At 39.4% G+C, this 17,743-nt stretch overlaps 2 long non-coding RNA genes across 11 annotated transcripts in view; one reads left to right on the top strand and one right to left on the bottom strand.

The window, feature by feature from the left end:
- The first annotated feature begins 773 nt into the window (after positions 1–773).
- On the top strand, positions 774–16,490 carry LOC103461796 (uncharacterized). 6 transcript variants are annotated; one of them, XR_014086669.1, is made up of 6 exons: positions 774–2,773; positions 9,697–9,790; positions 11,697–11,833; positions 14,002–14,156; positions 14,783–15,035; positions 16,400–16,490. It is a non-coding gene; the product is annotated as an uncharacterized LOC103461796 (long non-coding RNA). The 6 variants fall into 6 exon arrangements; XR_014086664.1 differs by having other exon boundaries at positions 778–2,773; positions 9,697–9,978; XR_014086666.1 differs by lacking the exon at positions 14,002–14,156 and having other exon boundaries at positions 780–2,773; positions 9,697–9,978.
- Positions 16,371–17,743, bottom strand: part of LOC103461797 (uncharacterized) — an 82,315-nt gene continuing 80,942 nt past the window's right edge. For all 5 annotated transcript variants that reach the window (XR_014086663.1, XR_533195.3, XR_533194.3 and 2 more), the window contains one exon: positions 16,371–16,638. This is a non-coding gene — a long non-coding RNA (uncharacterized LOC103461797). The remainder of the gene's footprint in view (positions 16,639–17,743) is intronic.

Here is a 17,743-nt window from a genome sequence, read left to right as displayed (position 1 = left end):
TTAGTGGTTTGACAAGAGGGTTGAGGTTAGGTTAATCCTAACTCTAATAACCGTTCAATTCACCACTAAACTGCAAATTACTCCAACGCAGCGCTCTGGTCCAGTATAGCAGGATTCAGTGTAATAAATTAGGATAAATAAAGGGAAATGTAGTTTATAGCTGAGGAAACACCCAAATCAATAAAACTTGGTATATTTTGGAAGGCCTTGGATTTTATTTCCAGTATAAAGCGTCTCAATAAACTACCAACAACCTCTGCTGAGCAGGAAGTTACAATCGGTTGCACTGTTAGCAGATGAACACCAAAAAGCTGTGGTGCTCTAATAAATATCTGCCCACTTTTTATTGGGAATGTGTCAAAGGCTTTGTGAAAATAAACAGATTTCTATTCATTCAGAAAAATCTGTGTTTCTGCTTTAAACCCGATTTTCCTCCCTGGGTTTGGAAGCCATTTTTATTTGGATTTGAGTCGATCCAAACCTGAGGCGAGGCTGAACAGTCAGACCAAGGCAAATGCACTTAGTTTATCAGTAATAATGTTTTCTCCTTTTTGTGTTTTCATCCGAACAGAGCATCTGCTCATGTCCACAAATTATATTAAATCCACAAATGCTGCTATTAAATGAAATCATTTATAGTCAGATTATTCCTTCTGGATCTCTTGCCTGTGGGTGAGTATTTGTTAGTGTTGAAGGTTATTTTTTTCTCTCTCTCTCTCTTTTTTTTGCAGGGAAACTGAGATTCTTTGTTTCCAATCAACACACCTTATCTTTACCCGTGCAATTTTGAAAAGCGACAGCCTATATTTTCTATGCGGCCGAGAGAATCTTGGTTTAAATCGGAGCCAAAGCACAGATTCAGCGTTGAACTAAATTCTGCTTCTCAGTGGGAAGTTGCAGTTTTTCTCCACATTAAACTCTCCAAGCTGCCGGTAAATTTGTCCCAGCGGAAACCAGGCCGCTGCGGACCGCAAGACGCAGGATGAAAATGAACTTTCTCCGTCAATCAGTTTCTCTCCAGAAAGACAGCAGTCTGCAGTGTATGATTTCTGGAAGGGCAGGGAAATAAATAAATAAAAAAGCACAGATCATGAGTGTTTGTATTCATGAATGTGGCAGCGTGGGCGAGTGAGTCTCCAGAAAGTGACAAAGATAACAGGGCGAGGAAACTGATAGACAATTGCTGGGTGACTTGGCTCCTATTTCCTGCCTGTCCCCGGTGATTACCTCGGCCTGCTCTGTTTTTCTCTCTATTCCTGTGCACATTGTCAAACAGCATCATCTTGCAAAGCCTCCCTGAGCCCAGATGAGAGATGGAAAGATTTATGTAAACAACATCTAACACCTCGACATGCTGGAGAGGGACAGAGGAAAGCGGGGCGAGGTAAAAGGAAAAGGCAGGCTGAAGCACATAATTCAGACGTGGAGGTGTGACAGAAACAAACCTGCAGAATATTGCACATTCAATTGATTTCTTTTCACTTTTTCTCTCCTGCGTCTGTCGGTGCAGAAAGTGCTTATTGTCACTGCGTGGAGATCAGGAGCTTTGGATGCACGGTAAAGACAGACCACCTAGTGAAGCAGACAGCGTCCTGGACTTTATGAGCGGTTCGAGTGCTGTGTGAACGATCTGGGCGAGCTGGGCCGGCGGCCAGCGCCGATGACACGGCAGACGCTGCGCACGGCATAAAACGTGTCTGCTGCAAAACTGTTTTCTTTATCTGCCAGAAAGTAAAAACTTGATTGGGAACAGAGGTGCCTATTACAGTCAGAAGTAATAATAGGGTCGGGTGACGGCGTACATGACAGAAGACTGGGAAAGAAAAAAAAAAAAGGCCTTCTGGCAAGCATTGTAGCCGAGCAGGGCGTGTGCAACGGCGGGAGTCGCTTGCGCTGTTTGGGTGCTTATTTACTGCAGGAAATGGTAGCAAGGTATGCAAAAAATGAAGAAGAAGAAGAGCCAGAAGCTTTACAGACAGACAGACAGAATCACTGTGATGATTGTTCTGTCTTTTGTCACACACACAGCAAGCCAAGAAACTGTGAAACTGACGTCTCACAAGGGAGGTTTTGAAAAGAATAATGCTGTTTTTGACGGATCTGAACTGGTTATCATCGAAGCTTTTAGAGAAAAAAAATGGCTGCTGATGCCGTCCGAGGTGAAAAACAAATATGCATGTAGAAATAGTCAATTTAGTGAAGCTCATTTTCTTTTGTATGGTTCAAAACTCAACCACAGACATGTGGCCCGACTCCAGTGGTTCTCCATGTTTGCGGGCCACACCCCACTTCAGCGGCAACAAAACATCCAGACCACACCGCGTCAAGAAAGCGGATCAAGAAACGGGTCGTGTATAATTTCTGATTGGAATTTATTCACCAAACACTTTCCCCTCCATTTAAGACAAAAATGTCTCGCGTCTAAAGCTGGCGGACCGCTAAAGAGCGGACCCGGCTCTGCCGCTTTGACGCTCCCAGGCGCCGCTCTTCATACCATAATCCCTAATCCTAACCCTAATCATAAACTACGCTTACAAGTCATAGAATATAAACTGCTTGTTTTCCTGTTTACTGTGTGTCTCAGAAGCCACCTACAACTGTTTAGGGCTGTCACCATGGAAACAAGATTGGTCGGTTCAACCCTTTGCACGTGACGTCACGCTCCTTTAAAAACAGACACCTGTAACCTCACATCTCTTCTATTTAGTTGATTTCACTTTAAAAATTATCACAGGACGCTCGTTTTGTTTTTTTTTTTGTTTTTTTTTACAAGGTAAGACAATTAACGTTCATATACTTTATATGTAAGCATAATTAAAGATATCAAATATCGCATTATGGAGAAGGTACGCTGCGTCTAACTATTGGTAACCATGGAGACAAGCCGCACGGTCATGTAGCCTAGCATGTATGGAACAAAAACTGGTTAGCATCTCGTCTTCTGTACGTTTCCGAGGCTGCTGCGGTGTAACAGGAAACGTCGTTTATGACACAGTGATACAAGTCATGTGGTGTGAATTCAGGCAAAGTTGGTATTTGATCAACACGTCAGGAGGGAGGAGGAAAGGGTCGGTGTTTGAACGCTAGCTGCTCCAAACTGCGTTCACAGACACATTAGCTCGACTCGAACAAGTAGAGGCCATGAAAAAACTGGCAAAAAACAACTTTGGAAAACTATTTCAGTCGCTCTGTCCAAATATTTCCCGTCCCTCACTTCCGGTGTCCTTCATGGCGCCTCCAGTAAATCCACATCATTCCGACTCTCAGGATTCTTTATGAGCTCCAGAATACAGAAGTTGCCATCCTTCCAGTTTGAGCAACGTTTTTCACCAGTGATTGTTTCAGGCCCATCCTTAGTCTGTAGCTTTATTTCAAACCCAAAAGGTGGAATAAAAATGGTTTTGACAGCAGCGTAGCACTGCAGACTTCCTGTTCATCCTCCTGCAACATCCAGGCAGCTTGATTTCTACTCTGGTTTTCACATCACTAAATAATTTATAGACTTCCAGGTGGACTTTGCATTTACGTCTGTGGTTCCAACATGACAGTGAATGTTTCTGCACTGCAGAAACCAGACATCCAACTCAGAGGCGTCTTCATTTGTTTGGACAGCATTTCATAAATGACCTAATGAGAAATGCTGCAATATTAAAACACAAGAGTAGTTCCTGTCAAATACAAGCTGTCTCTCAATGGGTTAGTATGTTACCGCCTGGTGATATAAATATTGGAGATGAAGCTTGACATATTTATGTCTAAGGCTCTTATTATGAAGTAGGACAGGAAATAGTACTTGAGTTGGGTTAATAAAGCTGGTTGGGCAACACGCCAGCATTTTAAATCATTTTGGTTGCAGGATTTTGAGGTCCCAGTAGAAAATAGAGTTACTGTACAGATGAGAAATGATTTATTTTAAAGCAGTGTAAGGAAATATTTCAGCTGCCTGGTGCATAGTTTAATTTAAAGGACTATTTCACTGTTTTTAGAAAGCTGGAGTACATTTTATACACTCTAATTAAATATTCAATTGATTGAGATGTTTAATTGCACACAGAACAGATTGTTAAAGGTTAAACTGAGTTTAATTTAACAAAAGACCATTTTTAATGCTTCTTTGGCAGAAGAACCGACCTGCATGTAGGCCGACACAAGCGTGAAAAGATAAGAATATTTAAAACATAAGTTTGTAATTTGAAAATCCTCTTCTTCATTTAATGATTTTCAAAACAAAAACAGAGCAGAACAGCAACAGAAGCTGAATATGTTGTTCCAACCCTATAATCTGTCATTTTTTAAGAGTTCTTCAGGTTTATATCAACAAATAAAGCTGAATAAATAAAGCAATCACATCGCTGAAGGCCTCACCTTTGAGATGTTTTATGAAATGTATAAATGAATATAAATACTTAAAAAGCCTGTTTTTTAGAATGAGAAATACACTTTAAAACACAAAATCCAGGTTTAGAATAAATCTGGTTTATTTATGTCACATCAATATGCAGCAAATGTCTCCAATCAGATTTATATACAAAAAGATATACCTATAATAAGATCAGGCTAATTATATGGACAAAGTTAATTTAAATACATCTATTACAGTTTGATCCGAGTGATAATATGACACAGTTATGATCATTTTCCCAGATTAAATAACTAAAGAAACAGTCAAATAAAAGTGATGTAATTCCTTTCTGCAGGAGCATTTAGCATCAAGCTTACTGTTCATTTATTTGATAGAAATAATAAATCTAAATGTTCTAGATTTATATCGGCAGCATAACCCTGATGAAATCTGAGTTTTCCTGCCGTGTGCTGAAACATTTAGCACTGCGTTGGCTCAGCGCCTCTCAGACGGAATAAGGACAGAACATCCACAACACGGTAATTAGTCGCCGTGCAGCTGTGTGTGGTCTGTTTACATGAGCCCGTAATGTATTGTTGAAACGTACCTGAGCGATGAGAGTTTCTCATGTACAGCGCGACACGCCGCTGTGAAACGTTGGGCTTTGATCCTTTAATGCGGCCCGGTTTTAGCGGTAAGCTCCTCGTTTATCCGCTGTGAGAAAAACTCTGAGGCGCCTCCGACCTTTGACCCGCTCAGGTTGGCTCAGGAAACCCTCCGGTGTGCAGGCATGAGCGCAGCGCAACACAGCGAGCTATCAAACAAAGAGTGAGACCAAAACAATTACACACAGGTGTCATAAATAATGTCAGTGACAGCCCAGATGCTCAGCCATCCCTGCTCCACTCAGGCCTAGTCAAAGCACATTAAAGCTGCTTTGTGTCGCGGCACAAGGCTGAGCATTGTTCTTTGTTCAGTGCCGTCAAACTGGAGGTGTAAACAGAAAGGTTGGCTTACAGCTGGGCTCAGGTGTTCAGGAACAGAAACATGCGACTCTGTCACCAGCAGACTTTATTTATTCAGAACAAAAGTAAAACTGTTTCCATCCGGAGGCGTCAAGGAAAAGCGTTAATTATGTGTCATGAAGCTTGAGATCAAAAATAAACAAATGAAATTAGATTTTTATAGCAAACATAAAACATTCCTTCAACCAGAGCTGGAAGTTACATTTAGTTGAAAAAAGTAACTTTTAGGAGTATTTTATACGTGTTTTTAAGTATCTCTGCTCTTACTTGAGTAAAATTTCTGGATTTTCTACCGACTGAATGAAAAACAAACATGTTTTAACCAAAAATCCACCAGACAGACACAGACACACACCTGCAGCTTTTATTAAAGTTTCATCTTTACTGAAAGAAACTGATTTGATTTGCCTGATTTTAATATTTTTTGAATTTGTCATTTCTGTCCTAAAAATGCAAAAATTTCCACTTAACTTTATATTTTGATGATATTAAATGTCTGATAATTTCATCAGTTACTCAGTACTAGAGTAGATTTTTTTCACTAATTTCTTGGTACTTTTTACTTTTACTTGAGTAAAAATATGTTGAAGTAGTTCTAGACTTACTTAAGTATAGTTTTAGTTACTCTGCCTTCAACCAAGACTAAAAATATCCTGACATTTCAAATAACAAGGAGCTAAAATTGCCCCAGTTAACTTTTCCCCTAGCAAACATACTTCTTGACAAAACCCCCCCAAACCTTCACAGCTGTAGTTTTTGTAGTTTCTGCTGTTTACCAAATAAACTGACTCGCATCAGGACTTTATGACGGTTACCCGAAGCCTAACTTTTATTTGCTCTGGTTTCCAGTTCGCTGCTCCAGTAAACATGCTTTGTTCTCATCTGCAAAAACAACCGTGTCCTTCAGGAACCATCTTTGAGTTTAATCAAGTCCAATAAATGGGTGTGACCAAGGCAGCTTTAGGGTAAAAAAAAAAAAAAAAAAGCACTAAATGTTTTAGATTTTAAATAAAACTAATCAAAAACATGGCTAATAAATAAAAGGAAAGCTCTTTGTGTTTCTAATGTTTTCCATTTAGGGAGATCTAAATACATTATGAAACGTTTTCATCTGCATCAGCTCCATTGGATGAAGTGCTGAATTCTTACATTTCAGCCACACAAATTATTCATAGGGACACAAAATAACAAAAATAATTAAAGCTTTTCCATTTAGACGCCAACAGTTTCATCTTTACATTTACATTTCATACATGAAAACCAATTTCACACTCTGTCCTCCTTTCACCTTCCTCTGCTAAAATACCTCCAGTTTTCTTACAAACCATTTTAAAAGGCTGACTGAACACAAATGAACTCCGTTTGACTCCAGTTTTCCATTCTGAACAAAGTTTTCATGTTTTCTCACATCCTTACATTCTTTACTTCAGTAGATACGTTTATGAAAAAATGCTCCAGTAAAAGTACAGGATGAAGTGTTTTAATGAAGTAAAAGTAAAAATGTTTTGAACTAATTTTCACCTTCAAGAATACAAAGTGACTGAAATACTTTAAGTTCTACTCAGGCAAAAACATTATTTTTCCTTTTTGCTGGTAACATCTGTGTTGGTATAGAAATAAAAATAAACACTGATATGGTCCAGTTGCATCCAACTGAATGGAGAATTACTGACACTATTACATGTTTTTTGTGCAACCTGTGGCTTTTTACTGTTATTAACGAGCCGTGCCTGAAAATAAAAGGAGTAGAAAGTACAGATATTTCTCTTAAAACGTAGAGAATAAAAGTAAAAAGTCACCAGAAAGACAAATACTCAAGTAAGGTGCAGATACCTGAAAAAACCACGGTAACAAAGTACACTGGTAACTTAGTGTTTTTAATAGTTTTAATACCAAATAAACCTTTAAATGAAACGCTGGCTCTAACGCAGGAGCTAACATTCGTCGTCTTCATCACTTTTTGGGGCGACAACCAAAAAGTGTAAAATCACAGGTGAGAAAAGTTGAATACTTCTCCTGGATCGGCTGTTTTTCAAACGATAGCCAGTAAGAATTTCAGCGTCCGAAGCTGAAATTTCTTTAAAATATTTTTTTATATAAACTGCAGAGAAATTCATGAATCTGTGAATCCACAAGCAGGTGAGAGTCGACTGGAGTCGGGTAGAAATGAAGAGTCAAATCTCCTCCATGCTGTAGATTTATGAACGTTTACGTGGCCACCTGACACTTCTGCCCTCAAAAAGCAGTTTGTAAGTTTTTAACTGGCTGGTTGGTTGAGAGTTTACCTGGTTTCCCTCTGAGTAATTTAAACATTTCAACAACAGAGCTAAATTCCTGACAAGCTGCATGTTTTCAAGATTTCTTTTGGTAAATTTATAGGTTGTGATTTTAGCGATGTTAGTTACGAGTTTGGAAAATGTAAGTAAGGATTTGGATTATGTATTCAAAAGATTTAATAGTTAGACACTAATCAACTCTCCCTCAACATTGTGAGGATGTTCAGATGCATGCAGGATTGTTTGTTTTTCTTTAACCTGAGGACATTTTACGCCTAAAAATCAACCAAACAGAGACAGTTTGAAGCAGAAAGAGGTTTAATAAGCTGAGCTTCAAAGCTCAGCTTATTATTAAACCCAGAACCAAACCGATGCAACCTTTTCTTTTTCCTCCATCCTACAGCTGAAAATTACTTCTTTTGTCAAAGTAAAATGAAGTCCTGGATTCTTCCATTAACTCATTTTAATCTCCAAGTTAAAAAAAAATTCTAATCCAGTTTTGGCAAACTTTTTTGAACTATTGGGGATTGAGATAGTTAAACAAAAATAGAACATGTCCAGCAATAATGTAAGGCCTCACATGTGCAGCAGTAATGTGATGCCTCAGAAACACATGTGCAGCAGTAATGCGCGGCCTCAGAAACACATGTGCAGCAGTAATGTGATGCCTCAGAAACACATGTGCAGCAGTAATGTGATGCCTCAGAAACACATGTGCAGCAGTAATGTGAGGCCTCAGAAACACATGTGCAGCAGTAATGTGAGGCCTCAGAAACACATGTGCAGCAGCAATGTAAGGCCTCAGAAACACATGTGCAGTGTGTGAGTACTCAGACACATGTGCAGCAGTAATGTAAGGCCTCACATGTGCAGCAGTAATGTAAGGCCTCAGAAACACATGTGCAGCAGTAATGTGAGGCCTCAGAAACACGTGCAGCAGCAATGTAAGGCCTCAGAAACACATGTGCAGCAGTAACGTGAGGCCTCAGAAACACATGTGCAGCAGCAATGTAAGGCCTCAGAAACACACGTGCAGCAGTAATGTAAGGCCTCACATGTGCAGCAGTAATGTAAGGCCTCAGAAGGACATGTGCAGCAGTAAGGTGAGGCCTCACATGTGCAGCAGTAATGTAAGGCCTCAGAAGGACATGTGCAGCAGTAATGTGAGGCCTCAGAAACACATGTGCAGCAGTAATGTGAGGCCTCAGAAACACATGTGCAGCAGCAATGTAAGGCCTCAGAAACACATGTGCAGTGTGTGAGTACTCAGACACATGTGCAGCAGTAATGTAAGGCCTCACATGTGCAGCAGTAATGTAAGGCCTCAGAAACACATGTGCAGCAGTAATGTGAGGCCTCAGAAACACGTGCAGCAGCAATGTAAGGCCTCAGAAACACATGTGCAGCAGTAACGTGAGGCCTCAGAAACACATGTGCAGCAGCAATGTAAGGCCTCACATGTGCAGCAATATAAGGCCTTAGAAGCACATGTGCAGCAGTAACATGAGGCCTCAGAAAAACATGTGCAGCAGTAACGTGAGGCCTCAGAAACACATGTGCAGCAGTAATGTAAGGCCTCACATGTGCAGCAGTAATGTAAGGCCTTAGAAGCACACGTGCAGCAGTAATGTAAGGCCTTAGAAGCACATGTGCAGCAGTAATGTAAGGCCTCAGAAACACATGTGCAGCAGTAATGTGAGGCCTCAGAAACACATGTGCAGCAGCAATGTAAGGCCTCAGAAACACACGTGCAGCAGTAATGTAAGGCCTCACATGTGCAGCAGTAATGTAAGGCCTCAGAAGGACATGTGCAGCAGTAAGGTGAGGCCTCACATGTGCAGCAGTAATGTAAGGCCTCAGAAGGACATGTGCAGCAGTAAGGTGAGGCCTCACATGTGCAGCAGTAATGTAAGGCCTCAGAAGGACATGTGCAGCAGTAATGTGAGGCCTCACATGTGCAGCAGTAATGTGAAGCCTCAGACTCATCTTTCCCACAGATTGGCCTTAATGACCGAATGATTGACACGCCTGTTGTCTCTTTTTCCACTGACAGAAGTGCTGAGCGGACGTGATTTCCTGGTTCCCAGCGCTGGTTCTGTCCCGGAGGCAGGAAGAGAGGCGCGCATGTTGCAGCACATCGTCACCAGGTTTCCCTCAATGGCTTTATAATGATCTTAGGCAGGAATTCTTTTGTCTATCCTTATGGAAACAGTGTCTGTTGGTGTCTGACGATGACAAATGACCCGCATACCGGCTCTTCTCTCTTTCGGAAACTGTTTTGAAACTTCACACCGTCTTGGAAAAATATCCTCTGCTTTGTTTACAGTTTGTGATGGTGAGTTAAACAAAACTTAAAGTAAAACATAACGTACGAAGAAATTCTTTACGGTATTTCAGTGTTTTAGATAAACGTTCAACTAAAATGAAGACAAAGGGAGCAAAAAACGAAGCACTTAGTTTTGTTGAGTGAAAACACAATAAAAATTAGTTTGACTTTAACCATTGTTTAGGGTCTTTTGTGGAAATAAACAAAAGTGACTCAGAATCTTAATTTAAAACCAAATATTACTTTTAAATTTGAAAGAACTGTCAGTTTACGCACAGCATCATTCATGTGCCAAGAGTTTTGCTTTGCTCAAATGAAAACCGTTGCCTGTGGCTGAGGAGTTCAAGTGCCTTGTTGTGTTGCGATACGGCGAAGCCACACAGATCCAGGTTTCATCTGAAGTAATGAGGAAGCTGCTCCAGTTTGCTGTGGCGAAGGAGGAAGGAAACACTTTTGATTTCCTGAACCATCTGCTCTGAAACCCTCACTAATGGTCATGGGACTCTGAACATCTCCAAAAGAACAAGATCTCAAACACAAGCAGCTGAGAATAACGTTGAGAAGTGAAGACCTCCATCATAAAGGAGGAGCTTAAAGAGGAACCACCGATCTTTCGGGATTGTTGAGGGGATTCAGACGTCTGATTGGGTCGACTTTATTTGGAGGTTTTCAAAACAAGACTCTAAAAAAGCTCCTAAAGTTTCCTGAACAACCAACAACAATGCAGCAACTGGTTTCTGGATGGTGATTCTACAATAAAACACTTGTCTTTTCCAGCAGCCGTTGTACAGAGTGGTTGTTTGTTTGCAAACACAGCGGATGGCGTAGGCCATCCGACTCTTCCTGCAGTCAAGCTGCACAGTTGTAGTTACCTAAATGTATCTTGATGTTTTAGCATTAGCTAGCATGTTGTTAGCATGCTACAACTGTTTATCACCATGTGATAAAATAAGTTAAGCTACTAAATGTATATTTTTAGCAACCCGTAAGCATTGAATGCAGGTGAGTCGATAAATGAGAAGAGAAAATAACCCTAACATTGGATTAAAAAAAACAAAATCCATATTTAGCAGGGCAAATAAAATAAAATAATTTATTTCTATTTTGGTCACAATTAGAAGGAAAATGAACATGTAGCTGCATCCGTCAGGGCAGCTAATCTTTCAGAAATCCTAAATGGAGCAGGTTGAACACGAGGCAGCGTGAAGTACAGAGACGATGTGCTAAAAATAAAATCTCTTAACAGCTGGAGACGCCGCAAAGCTTCATGAGGGAGTTACGCTGGACGAAGAGAGGCGATCTGCGTGGGCTGTGAGAGCTAAATGATTTGATCGTTCTCATTGTAAATAGTTTAAATAGAATAATGTGTTCCTGCCTGCTTTCTGAAGGCGACACGCAGCAGAACGGCTGTTGACGCAACATGTCATTAACTGATAATCCCTCTACAGCGCATACGGCGGTAAAAACACCCCCCATAAAAATAGTGGTAAAACCAGCTGACCAATCGTGCTGGAGTTCCACTTTGGTTGCTAGGTAACATTGGAGAGCCTGTCGGTTGTGACTTTACAATCAAGAAGTTTTTGAAATGGCATATTTTCCAGACACCAAAAACATTTTGGCAAAAAAAACTGAAATATTTGCATTTTTTTGCACAAAAATGCACAAAAATTAATAATTTGATTGTGTGTACACAATCAAATATTCAACATCCTGAATATTCTTTCTAGTTCCATCTAAATTGCGCGGGTTGCTTCTGAAAAGTGGATCCAAACTCTCCGGTAACGTGACGTGAAATGGCTCCAGGTGCGAACACCTGCATCTGCCTGTGCAGCAGCTCCGTCTGCGCTGCTGCTGTCAGATCCAGGTATGGCTTCATTTTCTCCTCTGCCCTTTCCCCCTCAGCACGTCACTTCAGCATCGCACTTATCTCTTAACTTCAACCCGTCTCTGGCTCTTTTTTTGCCTTCCCCGCTCTACCCGATGGTTTGACATTTCTGTCTGTCTGACAGATAAAATAACCTCCTTCCTCTCTCCCACTCCAGCTCATTTTATTCTGCTCTCTCTGTGCTGCCAGGGCCAGTCAGTGTCACTGCTGCCTGATGTTTTCTGACTGTGCCTTATCTCGTCTCTCTCTCGCCTGCTTTAATCTAATACTGCACAACATGCACGCACACATGCAGCCACCAAAACACATTGTCCTTTTGCTCCCCAGTGCTGCAGGCAGATCCGTTTTCACACGAGGCCACAGCCACATTGTTCTTCTGGGCCCGAAGAACAACTGGGGCCCATCCGGCGGCCCGCCTTTCTGTAACCTTGTTTTCTCGCGCAGGTTAAAATATTTTCACACCAGCTCTGAGCCGGGGTAGATAGAGATTCACGGGGCAGGAGGTGAGGAGCGTTTCCGGCTCTCTGGTCGGAGCGGCGGCGCAGCGGGGCCGATAACAGACACCCCGAGGGAAAACAGCCAGGCGGCGACCGGCTGTGTGATAGTGAAAAAAAAAAAGAAAGAAATAAAATAAAGATTCATGTGCGCATGTGTGGGAGTTTGGCATACTGCACTGCAAAAACCATCAAATCTTAGCAAGTTTTTGTCTACTTTCTAGTAGAAATATGAAATAAGACTCGAAACAAGACAAAACTGACTGACTTGTAACTTTTAAGGAAGAAACTCGTTTTTAAGTCAATAATTCTTAAAAACTCTGCAAAAACACCAAATGTTAGAGTGTTTTGGTCCAGTTTCTAGTGCAAATGTGAAATAGGTTTGAAGTAACTTACTGTCAGAAAGGGAAGAAAAACCTTTTTATTTAAACTGTGACGTAAAATAATGTTCATATGATGCAGATTGTTTCTTATCTTTTCACTTTTTACATAGAAAATCCTCCTGACCCCGTGTGTCTGTCCTCTCCTGCAAAAACACAAAATATTACCAACAAGTTTAAAATATTTTAGTGAAATGAGAGCAAACTAACTTACGAGTAACTTCATCAAGACACAGCAGCTTGTTTCAAGTTAATAATTCCCAATATTGATGAAAAAGTTCTGGTTACGTTTGCAGATTATTTCATTTATAATATGGAAATAATGTCTTGTTGTAATTGAAATAATCTGCTAATGTAACCAGAACGTTTTCACCAAAATTAAGGAATTATTTACTTAAATCAAGCTCCTACATTTTGCTGAAACGTTATTTCTGGTTCAAATGTCAATAATATCACTCATAAAATAGGAAAAAAAAAATTAGTCCTGTCATGATTATTCTTCTGGACAATAAACCATCCAAGAAATGATTGTGATGAACAATAATAATGTTGTTTTGAGACAATTTTCATGGTATTATAATGCAAATTCACTCTCAAAGATACATAAACTTTAATTTTATGGAAAAATACTTAACACTGGAACTGGAAGAAATTTAAAATTACCACAAAAAAAAAAAAGAAAAACACCAAAAATAATAAATAAAACAAATAAAAAGCACAAACAACCACAACCATTAATGAAACAAATTATGAAACCTCTCCAACCAAAATGACCCTTCAACAAATATTAATCATCGGAGTGGAAATTACTGAGCTCGGTGATTAATTGATTAATTACTTATGGTGACATTTTATCAACAAAAAGAAAATGTCAGACTAATTGACTTAAAACAAGCTCATATTTCCTGCTGGAAAGTTTCTTCTAAGTTAGTTTTGTCTTATTTCAAGTATTTGATCTGGAAAATAAACAAAAATACTTGGTGATATTTTGTGTTTTTGCAGCGTTCGCCATGTTTCTATCATTACCTTCTGCTTCGTGGGAGATTTTGTCACATCTGGGTAAAAAGCTGCTCTGATATTTTTTTTTTAAAGACATTATTTTGAATAACTGATGCAATTGAAGTTTAATTTCCATCTTCAGTCGCGTCGTTTTTCTTATCTGGTATCGATTCTTGGAAAACTTCATTACATCCCAGAGATTCTCATTGACGTTTCAGTCCCATCCACCGAGTCGCGTTGGAAAACGATCTTCCTCTCCGCTCTGCGTTCCCAGATGAAGTGAATCCTGGCTTCGGATCAATCCCTGCCACCCTCGTGTTGGGAAAGACAGACTGTCCCGAGTGAGGGAGTTTGTCAAGGACTCTTGTTCATAACTGGACAGCACAGAGCAGCAGATCGATCAGAGATCAGTGGAGCTGAAATGAAAAGGTTTATTCCTCAACCTGGCCTGCATCCCAGCTTCCACCTCAACTCAGAAGATCATTAAGCAAAACAAGATGCAGGCAAACGTCAGGAAGTTAATACTCTAATTTGATATATCTACGCTGGAAAACATCTGAAGGAGGCTTAACTTGAAAATGAAACTTTTCATCAATGTAGTTTTACTCAATAAAAGCTCAATTTCTTACTAAAAAGTTACTTATATGTCAGCTTTGTCTTATTTGAAGTGTAAGATGTTTGCTTTCAGAACTAGACAAAAATAAGGATTTTGTGTTTTTGTACTCTAGACACAATTAATCACTATGCTTAACTTTGTACGCTTGAAATATAAATATGCACAAAGTTATGTTTCTTTCAGTAATGTTGCCTCCAACCAATTAAAATGGAAACAATTGTCAGATGTTTTTGTAATATAATCTCCCAGCACTCAGGAAAATTTACTCCACTGCGCACTTTTATTTTTAAGCTCTGGTGTGCCTCCCCCCTTTCTGATACCACCCTGGGCAACTGCCCATATCATGCACATTTTCAAAAAAGCTTAAGAAGATATGTCTGAAGATTGTCAGTTTTCCAGGTTTTAATATTCATTATTATTTTTATTTTTATTTTTGCAGAAGTGTGGCTGTTGACTCCCTGGCAGGTTGCCTCTCTTCCCCTTGTTGCCAATAAATCAGCACAGACGTTGAGAAACACATCGGAGTGATTCTGCTGGCTGTACCGGTCCACATTAAAGACGGAAGGACCGGTGAAAAAGGACGGCTGCTTTTTCACACAATCCAGTTAGCACAGGATGAGAGACTGACGTCTAAATTACCCACAAAGTGGTTCAGATTAATCATTCATTCTCCTGCAAGCCCCGACAAGAAGGCACAACAGATTATTCACACACACACACACACACACCAACTGCAAGTGTCACCAATGTTACACAGCTACAGCAGGCCTTCAAATACGAATATGTTAATAGTTTATGTCCATATGTGGCAGCAGAGACTGAAGGTCTGTGGAAGTGGTTGGTAAATCACTGTGATCCTTTTTATGGTCCAACATAAACAAGAAGTCAAAGTGGCGCAGTAAATCAGCAGAAAACACGCATCTGTGTGATAATGAGGTTTATGTTTTCTCATGATTACTGCAGTTTAAATGGTGTCAACAGCTCCGAGGTTTGGGCAAGTACAAGCAGATACTGTTCAGTTCGACGAGATAATGACTCACGTTATTACGCTTTAAAGATGAGGAGCATCAAATAAGATCAGGATGAGCCAAACCAGGCGCCCACTTCCCTTTGTTTACCTCCATCAGGCAGCCCAGTGTTCCCAGTGCGCCCATCTGGTCAGTGAATGAGAGAGAAAATGACTGAATATGTTCAGAGGGATTCTGTAAATTTAACTCCAAATCTCTTCATCCCTCCACAAACAAAGGATTTCACCTGATCCTGACAAAAACTTATTTATCTTCTGCAGGTTTGTTGCCGTTTGGTTTAAATTAAATCATCCAGCCTGTTAGAGCAAGTAAAATAAAAAAAATTAATTCAAATGATTTCACTACAGATTCTGAAACTACTGTTTATATGATTTCTAACATTTTCTTTAAACAGTTTCTTAATACTGCAGTAAATGTAAAAAAATGTAATGATTTGGAAGAATTCAACACCTGAAAATCTATTACAAAATCATAAAAATGAAACCTGTTAATTAGCATATTTAAAAATAATAATTCTAAAATAACCCTTATTTTCTGTGAAAACAGAAAAAAGACAGAATTAGATTAAATGACTACAAAACAAGTTACAATAAACATTTTATTATTTGTTTGTTTGCTGCAGTAATTCAGTTTAAATTTAACGTGTAAAGTTTTGACATAATGAAAAAGGAATAGTTTGAAGAACAAAACTCAAATAAACATCAACCATCCATTTTTAAACAGGCAAAGTATAAAGATAATAATAAATAAAAAACGTATATTACTAATGTATCGACTCAATACTTCATTACACCTTGGTAGAGAAATATATTTTATTTTATTAAAAGTAAAAACTGTCTTTGGTTTCTGTGGACAGATCGTTAAAACATTTCCAGGCTACGTCAACAAAGCAGAAAACCCAAAACAAACTAATTCCTTCCTTCAAAGAAGCTTCAGTTTCCCCACCAAACATTTCAGTCCTCAGAGTTTAAACATTTTCCTGCCTGTATTTATTTCTCCGTTTGTGTTTCTCCTTTCTCTGCCGTCAGGCTGTTTCCAGCTTGTTAACACTCGCTGTCGACTCGGCCCGTTTGCCCAGCAGGCACATGAGCGGCCACCTAAAACACGTTAGGCAGCCATCAGTCGGCGGCCGGCCTGCTGAGGAGGAGCGGCGGGGCCAAAGCGGCGGCTCCTGGGCGTCGACTTGGACCTGCGGGCGAGCGACAGGGACGCAGACAGACGACACGACGGGCTGCGAGGTTTTCTGTTTCATCTGAACCCAGAGGAGCTGAAGACACAAGGAATTCAGATAAACAACCTGTTAACACCAAAAACAAAAATAATTCTTAGCAATCAATCAGCTGAAGTTACTCCAGGGTTCAGAAAACATGTCGGTTTTTATTCACCTTCACATCTCAAACGTCTAAAATGTTCATGAGGTTTTTAAAATCCTCTGAGATGAAATCATATCGCAGCAGCAGATTCATCAAGACTTTCTTTTGTTCGGCTTTCACAAATCAATACTTGATCAATTATAGATGACAGTTTGTCTGGAACAACCTTCAGATGTCCTGTAAACATCTCGTCTGCATTTTAACCTCCATCCTCTGCTGGGTTTTACAGGGACAGTTTTCATATGAGCCAAAGTAACAAATACTAAACAAAGATTAGTATTTGAACAATATTTAAGTAATTTAAGCAAATTGTTTATTCATGACAAAAATGAAAGTAAAATTAGTAAAAATATTAAATATTGTTTTCATGTGCAGTCAAAGTAAAATAAAGTAAAATTAAAATAATAAAAGTTAAGTTTAATAATAAAAAAGGAAACTCAAAATTAACAAAAACATAAAATACTATGGCATTTTCATCTGCAGTCAAAAGTAAATTAAAATTAGCTAATATAATAAATTAAGTAATTAAACAAATTAAGTGTCTTCATAACAATGAAGAAACTCAAAAGTTTATTTTTGTTCAATTAAAAAGCTCAACATTAATAATTGATGAGATTAAGATAATTATTTTTAATTAAATAAGAGACTAAAAAAAATAAACGGCTTTTCTGTTGAATGTTTTTTTTTTTTAGCTGTTTTGACATTTTATTAGTTATTTCATTACTTTTCCATGTAGTGCTTTGTGACACTTCTATGTGTGAAAAACTGAAATCAATCAAAAAGGATAATTTCCTGGTGAGGAAAAATAAACCAGGTTATGTTTAAAGGGGGAAACCGGATTTGCGGTGAAGTGAAACCGGCTGCTGCTGTTATGCAACGTTTTCTGCTGCTCTGCGGTTTAACAGTCGTTTCTGTTGAAGTTCATCTGAATGTTTGCAGCAATAAGACGAATCGCCGCTGCAGCAGAAAACGTCTCCGCGTGGAAACAACGGAGGCTCA

The sequence above is a fragment of the Poecilia reticulata genome, chromosome 2 (genome assembly GCF_904066995.2).
Source record: "Poecilia reticulata chromosome 2, P_reticulata-male-v2, whole genome shotgun sequence".
Classification (NCBI taxonomy): domain Eukaryota; kingdom Metazoa; phylum Chordata; class Actinopteri; order Cyprinodontiformes; family Poeciliidae; genus Poecilia; species Poecilia reticulata.
This window is presented reverse-complemented; position numbering and strand designations above follow the sequence as displayed.